Source organism: Nematolebias whitei, chromosome 7, assembly GCF_014905685.2.
Source record: "Nematolebias whitei isolate Nwh7 chromosome 7, NemWhi1, whole genome shotgun sequence".
In the NCBI taxonomy this organism is placed as follows: Eukaryota; Metazoa; Chordata; class Actinopteri; order Cyprinodontiformes; family Rivulidae; genus Nematolebias; species Nematolebias whitei.
Window position 1 is genome coordinate 12,863,747 of NC_056504.1, and position 8,060 is coordinate 12,871,806.

The 8,060-nt window shown below is 40.2% G+C and overlaps 1 protein-coding gene across 1 annotated transcript in view; it reads right to left on the bottom strand.

Moving 5' to 3' along the window:
* The window catches only part of cdh4 (cadherin 4, type 1, R-cadherin (retinal)), a 446,399-nt gene that overhangs the window by 144,172 nt on the left and 294,167 nt on the right, over positions 1-8,060 (bottom strand). The gene's annotated exons all lie outside the window — the stretch shown is intronic.

Consider the following 8,060-nt stretch of genomic DNA (forward strand, 5'->3'; position numbering starts at 1 on the left):
GGAACGCAGTACTTTTTCATATAATTCTTTGCCGGCACTGGAGACCAATGTCAAAATAGTATTTCCTTCAGGTCCTCGAGGAAGGCTTGAAGAGATGGCTTAAAGACATTAAGGTGAGTGACCTGAAACAACACAAAGCTCATCGGGGCTGCAGTGATATTTGGAGGGTTCTACTTCACTGACCCAAGAAAAAGAAGCTGTAAGGAACCTCATGCTCTTATGTACACATAAAAACACATATTTCTATTTCCAGACGTTTGTCAGGAGAAGTGTTCACCGTTTTTCAACTTCATATATGTGAGCCTTCACAACGAACCAAAGATTCATGTGTAAAGTGTTATGTAGTGATATAATTAACAATAGTGAATTAGTAGGAACGTTTGCGATACAGTAGTCCCTTGCTACTTCACAGTTTGTTTTTCGTGGACTCTCTATCGCGGTTTTTGAAAATAAGATTGGACATAACACAATTGGCTGATTGATGGATGAGCCACACAATCGGCATGGAATTTTTAAATATAAAATTAATTATTTTAAATGATTTAGCACCTGTGTGCAGCCCACAGCTGCAGGAGAAGCTTCCTCCTGCAGCTGATCAGCTGATCTCCGCTCTGTAGCAGAGAAGTGGGCGTGGCCAAGAGCGCTGGCAGGTGACAGAGTGCAGCCGAGGCAGAGAACTGAAATCATGACATTCTATGCTCTTTTAGAGCGTTTAGAGTTTAGAAACATTGCTTAGAATATTGCAAGAGTGTGGGAAGGGTTTAAAACACCTTTATATATATAGTGTATATATATATATATATATATATATATATATATATATATATATATAAATACTAAAATAAACTACTACTTACTACTTGTACTACTTTTCCTACTTGGCAATTTTTCACTTATCGTGGGTACAGATCCCCTGAGATGAACGAGGGACTACTGTATTTGCATTTTGTCAAAATATATTAAATAAATACCTTATCTTTGGGTCCTTTGAATGAAATGTCTGAAATAAAACCCTAAAGTATGTTTTCAAAACTTTTCTGAGAAATACCAACAACTAAGGATGATTTTGAACAGAAAATCTTTAAATTTCTTTAGACTTTCACTGTGCCCAGCAAACATTAGACTTTAGTTTAGTTTAGTTTGCATAATTAAAATACAGATCAAAAATATTAAGAGAAAATAAATAATAATAACAGTGCAGGAAGAGGCAAAAACCCAATGGACCTATATAAAGCCTACATACAAATAGTATAGAAAAAATAATACAATCCAAGAATACAGTCAATTGATCATAAATTTAGGAAAATCATAAATAAAAAAAAACATCTAAAAAGTATTAATGGAAATTTGAATAAAATATGTAACAATTAAAAAGTGACAACTACAATTCTTTAATTAAGTAAAGTTTTAAATAACGTTACCGTTTAACTTTCCAGTTTCTCAATATCCAAATATGGTTTGAGATTTTTTTCTTTCATACGACGTCAAGAAATGCTCATTACATAAGGAAAAAAATAGAATTCAGACCAGTTTTCCTGGAGTAATCCAGATTAGGAAGACAAATCAATCTAAATTTCTGGAACAGCTCATGGTGTCAGTACGATCAAGGTATCAAAAGTTCCTCAGAAAGACACAAATCTGAAAACATGCTTTGTTCATTTTGACCAAATCTGATTTAATCCTCGGTTTGGTGTGATGGTCACCAGGTCCCACAGAGACATGCGGTAGATAAAGATGGTGTTTGGTTAGGAATGGGGGGTGCAGATTGTTTCAGAGTCAGCTGACTGACAAATGGCAGCGCTGCCTGAAGAATACCAGACATACCAACACTGCAAGACTCAAGTCTTTGGAAATTCCTTCACTTCTTTTAGCCGAATATAATCAACATTCAGTGCATCATTTTTTACATGTTTCTCAGCATGATGCAACAGCTTCAGTGCTCAGAGTGACTGATGGGTATTTTCAACATATCTATTATGCCAACGCACGCACAAACACGCCTCTGTCTCACTCTTCGCCCAAGAAAGGGGGACGCATGGTGCTGCGATGTTATCTGACAAAGTCGGGCTGCCGATAACAAGACAAATTGATTTCATAAATCACTCAGGGAATAGATCATCTGTTACGAACTATGGCAACGTAATTTCTCAAAAAAAAAAAAAAATCATCTTGAAGAATTCTGCACAGCAAGCTTTTTATCAATCCATCTATTTATTTGCTCAGCTTCCTGTCAGAAGGCCTCTCCCAAACAACGGGCTAATAAAGCATGAGATCTCCTCAGCCAGTGCAGCTTAGCATCTCGCAAATGAGCCCGCTTGTTTTCAGCCTCTGAGTAATTGTGTGCGTAATGGGGACGGATGGTAAACACAGTTCTGACGATGAGTGCATCTGTCTGTGTTAGCGCATGCAATCCATGTTTTTATTGAACACACACACACACACACACGCTCGCACAGTCCAGCAGAAAACATTCAGATGGGAGTGATAGGTTTTGTTTGAAATGATCGCTTTGCTTTGGGGATCAGTTGTTGGGGGAAGGAGAGTTTTACATCTGGTTGTGACAAAACGAACATTTACGTAAATGACTCCAGCTAGCTTGAACTGAGCTAACTGTTGTCGCTCAGACAGGCCTCCTGCTGCAGCTGGACCACTGGGGCTTAAGGACACCGCTTATAAATCTGTGTGCGTGAGTGTGTTCGTGAAAATGCTGAACACATTAAGTGACATTAATAACACCAACAATTTTCAAAGGTGCCAAAGCAGCTGCAGCCCTAACCTGCAACACGAATCAGCTGTTTTCTATAAAGTTCAATAAAACGTTATTAGTCACTCTTTTAGTAATAGCTGACAAAATGCAGACATTTCAGTGTACAAACTGTAAAAGAAGTGTCAAATGACTGAGAAAAGTATGTTAAAGCTGTTGCAAGTAGCTTGATATGGTTGCCATAGTAACCACACACCTGCCCTGGCCGTCGCCGACAGCTCTCTTAATAATACAGGCAGACAGAGGGAAAAGAATCAAACAGTTACTGTGTGCAAACTTTAGGCTGCATTGGGGGGAAAAAAGTGATCTAGGAGAGTCTTTTTTTTTTTTTTTTAAGTGTCTGTCATACAAGAAATAAATTCAAAAATAGTCCTGGTTTTTGAGGAGAAAACTGAGCTGATGCAACAGATGTTAATGAGTTTAGATGTATGAACTCTGCACCCTGAGAGGTTTGAAATAATGATAAAAATAACAATAAACTTCAAGTTCCATTGCAGTGAGAGACACACTGCGTGGAAGGAGGAATAAGAATAGTTTATTGCAATAATTGTAGAAGGTTTAATAACTAAAATGTTTAAGTGTGGGATGATTCTGTGAAGAAAAGATGGAGTAAAATCAGATGTATAATCATCTGAACAGCCATGATGTCTGCACTACAGACAGTCCTGTTGACAGGGTGTGTCTGTTGGTGTGACGGGAATGTCTCTGCATTTCGTATTTATTTGTATTTCCTTTATTTAACCTTTATTTATACAGGTAGTCTCATTGAGTCACGAGGACTCATTTTCAAGAGAGACCTGTTTGGGAGCAGATGGTGGGCGTTAAGGGCCTTGCTTATGTCTTATGAAACATCAAATTCATTCAAGGTTTTTACTTTTGTTTTATTTTTTAAATTAACTATGCCAAAATACCACAGTTTGTTTAAATATAAAACCAGATGTAGACATTTACAAATATTTTATCACTAGTCCAACTTTAACCAATCACCTGCAGGAAGCTGTGTTTAGATGTCAATATCACTATAATACCACTTTTTATAACTTTGAGGATCCCTTGTGCTTCTAAGTAGTGTAATATATTTTAACGTTTCATCAAAGTTCATGCTCAATAATCCAGGTAAAAAATCCAACAAAGTGAAGTCAGGTCTTCTGGACGGTTTCATTGTGTTGAAATGTTTCGTTCTTCATCCAAAGGACTTCATCAGTACGAGGAGCCACAACAAACTCAGTCCCACAAGCAGCACACTCACACAGTGGACCAACCAGTTTGATGGTGATAAACTGGTTTCTGGAGTCCGCCCTCTCCTCTTTCTCTTTCTCATCCTAGCTGAATGCTGTCTAATACAGAGCTAGTGTAGACGAATGCGACCGAGCCAACTCAAACCTGAGGAAGGAGGGTGTAGAACGTAATAATTATTTATAATAAATAATAAAGTTTACATAAATATACACACACATCTATACAACTGAGCAGGTGTCTATGAGTGAGGTATCATCACACTCTAAGATAAACAGTCTATGTTTTTATAGAATAATAATCTCCATAAATGCTACACCATTAATCTAATAGAGATAGAGTACAAAACTCAACTCTTCATCCATCCATCCATCCATCCATCCATCCATCCATCCATCCATCCATCCATCATCTTTACTCGCTTCTTCCTTTTTCGGGTCATGGGGGTCACTGATGCGCATGTCCAGCAATCACTGTGTAAGATGCGGGGGACACCCTGGACAGGTATCCAGTCCATCACAGGGACACATAGAGACAAACGAGACAAACACCCATTCACTCTCTCACCCATACCTGGAGACAATTTAGAGTTACCAATCAACCTAACATGCATGTTTTTGGTCTGTGGGAGGAAACCGGAGTACCCGGAGAAAACCCACGCATGCACGGAGAGAACATGCAAATCCTTCCCAGAAAGGCCCCGGGCTTGGGTTTGAACTGGTGCCCTTCTTACTGAGAGGCAGCAGCTCTACCAACTGATCCACTTTGTCACCCCCCAACTCTTCACAGCTCATTTAACCTTTGAAAGATGTTTCCTGTGTGTATATGTTGAAGCTATAAAGCTCCAAAAAAGGATGGGTTCTTTCATTTGTTTCTCTTAAATCTCATAGTTATGCATTTGGCTGATTTTATTTTATTTTTGCAAATTTCATGTACGTACTACCAAATATCCTCCCTAGTTCTGACTGAAAAACACATCTTAACATATTATTTTGTAATCTGCGGGAGGGATAGCACATTGATAATTGTGATGGGAACAGAAGAACAGGAGAATAGTAATAAGAGCGCTTCAATGCCTCAGCACTGGCACCGTTAATAAGGATTCTGATGGTCTACCTCAACCTGCTGCCTTGTGCTGTGGTGATGCCAGTTGGCACACGAGTGGTTCATGAGACGCCGGCGTTTCTACACACTATTAGAGCTTTATCTTTGATTCTTAAAAGGGCATCAGGCTAGCTTGCAGTTTACCATTCTGCACCTGCTGCTGTGTAACCGCTCGAGACTAAGATTATGACCCAGACTCCTGATACATCAAAGTGAAGAGATATCCGTGAATGCTTCTCTATTCATTAAAAATCCAGTGGCGAGAGCACATTCGGAACAGGCTGTGGAGTCAGAGCTGCCCCGTTGGTAAATAAATATGAAACCAGCAAAAATAAGACGACTGAGACAAGATGATGATACGGAAACTGTGTGTGTGTGTTGTCAAATAAAAGCAGAGGACAGGAGGAGGCAGATACTGTGGCGCTCAACAAAACAGAGATATTTAACTAAATGTAGCAAATTAGCACCGATGGGAATTCTTTTCACAGCTTCAAAAAGTGCTCTTTAGTTTTTAAAGGAGAGCAAATTATGTTGATAACTATGTGCTCGTCTGCTGTTATTACTTTTATAGTGCAATTAATTTGTTGTGTCGTCTTTCACTTGGCAAACCACAGAACCTTTTGTACAGAAATGAAACTTAAAATGGATATATAAAGAGCAGCTTTAAGATGTTTTATTAGCTGATCTGTGAACCAACATACAGCAGACTTCTGGTTGTCAGCCATCTTGAATGTTACTTTGGATGGTGTAAAATTTCACTCGACTTGAATTTCTTTTAACAAATTCCTGATCGAATATTCATCGTTTTATACAGAGAGCATCGGGACAGAGGTACAGCAGTCTCTCTCATGTTTTGGGGCTCCAAGTGCTCTTGGAGATCCTGATAGAATAACATATGCAAAAAAGTAATTTACAATGTATCCACCATGCCTCATCTGGGAAGCTTCCGATCAGGAACAACTTAATTTTTCAGAACAACAATAATCCCACAGCACAAACTGCTGTCCAGCAGTTAAGCAATAAAATAAAAAACACACCTGCAGAGAAAAATGTACCAAGGAACACAATGAGTCTTGTAAATGAGTCCCTGAGGCTCAATGAGACTAACCTGTATAAAGGTGGAATCTGGACAAAGATGAAACAGAAGTCTTCATCCAAAGCAGTGCTTTGGAAAGTCTTGGTTCCCAACCCTGGTCCTTGAGGAACACCATCTTGCTTTTCCCAGTTGTTTATCTCCTCCAACACACCTGTTTCAGTGATCTAATTACTTCTTCAATTGCTGCAAAAGCTTGTTAATTACACATTCGTTCAAATCAGGTGTGTCAAAGCAGGGGAACAAGTAAAACGTGCAGGACGGTATTCCTCAAGAACAAGGGTTGGGAACCACTGGATTATTCCTGTAGGCCACCTCAGGTAAATACAATAAAGCCTGTTCTGCGTGATTCAAGATGTGTTGGAAACATAATAGTAATAATGTACAGTATATTGACTGTTATGCTGGGCAGCATGGTGGCACAACTGGTAGAGCCGCTGCCTCTCAGCGAGCAGGTCCCTGGTTCAAATCCGGTCCTGGGGCCTTTCTGTGTGGAGTTTGTTTGCATGTTCTCTCCGTGCATGTGTGGGTTTTCTCCGGGTACTCCGGTTTCCTCGGTATCCTCCCACAGACCAAAAACACATGCATGATTGGTAACTCTAAATTGTGCCTAGGTGTGAGTAAGAGAGTGAATGATTGTTTGTCTTGTTTGCCTCTGTATCTCTGTGATGCACTGGAGACCTGTCCAGTGTGTCCCCTGCCTCTTGCACAATGATGGCTGGACATGGGCACTGGCGACCCCGCGACCCAATATGGAAGAAGTGGGTAGAAGATAATGGATGGATGGATGGAATTTTATGCTTGTACACACTAATACAATATTTTCTGTAGACACTGAATGTCATTAATGTTTGCATGCACTTTAATAATCACTTCACCACTTGCTCTTGCCGAGGGCAGACACTTTTTCCCTCCTCTCCCTCTTCCGCTTTGCTTTGTTGCTCTTTTCTGTCTGTGAAACTGCTTCTGAGGCTCTCTTTACATTTCTTCCGAACTGTAATTTTGTGGATCTAGTCAGTTGGTCTCTAAACGCAATGGACAATATTTTTGAGACAAGCTTCAGGTGAGCTGAAATGCCCAGATGACATGTATGCAGCTGGATATGTCTCTGGAGGAAGTGGAATATGATGTGTCTATCTCTGCTGTTGACCAAAGACACCAAAATTGCATATAATTAAATGTACAATAACAGGTTTCCTGTTTTTGGAATTGTCTGGATCCTGATTTATCAACATACAAAGAAGATGGCTGCAGCTAATCTGGCCTGGCCATGCTGCTGCCTTATGTGAAGGTTTGCTCTGTGTCTCGAGCACCCAGACTCTATTGCTTAGCGAACTGGATCGCAAATTGGATGTGATTTGTAAGAATCGCAGACCATATGCGGCCCTTAGGACTCACTGGCAAGATGGGTCAAATCTCGGGGAATATTCTCAGGCATGGATCAGTGGTGTGTCCACTTAATTTGTACTCTTCGGAATCTATGTGAGACCAGCAACGACTCAAGGCAGATACAATTCAGTAAAGTTCTTCCTGTCTCCAAAACAAATGCTGTTTGTCTGAATTTGGCTCCCACAGCTGGCTTCGCAGGCTACCTTATCTCAATTTGCCTGGAGGCTCTGTAATCTGACACTCTGCCCCCTCCCTCCCTTTGAGGAAGTCCATTGATCAACCCAAGGGAACCAGCTGAATAAACATTCTTTCATCATTTCAGGACTTGGATTCTCACCGGCGTTGTCCTTGGCCATTCCCTAACACCCCTCAAAAATGTTTACGGATCTCACCAGAGGGAACTGCTGATTAAACCATCCTTATCGGAACTCTTACAGTGCCTCTGGGAACATCCTTGGATACTCTCACCACCCT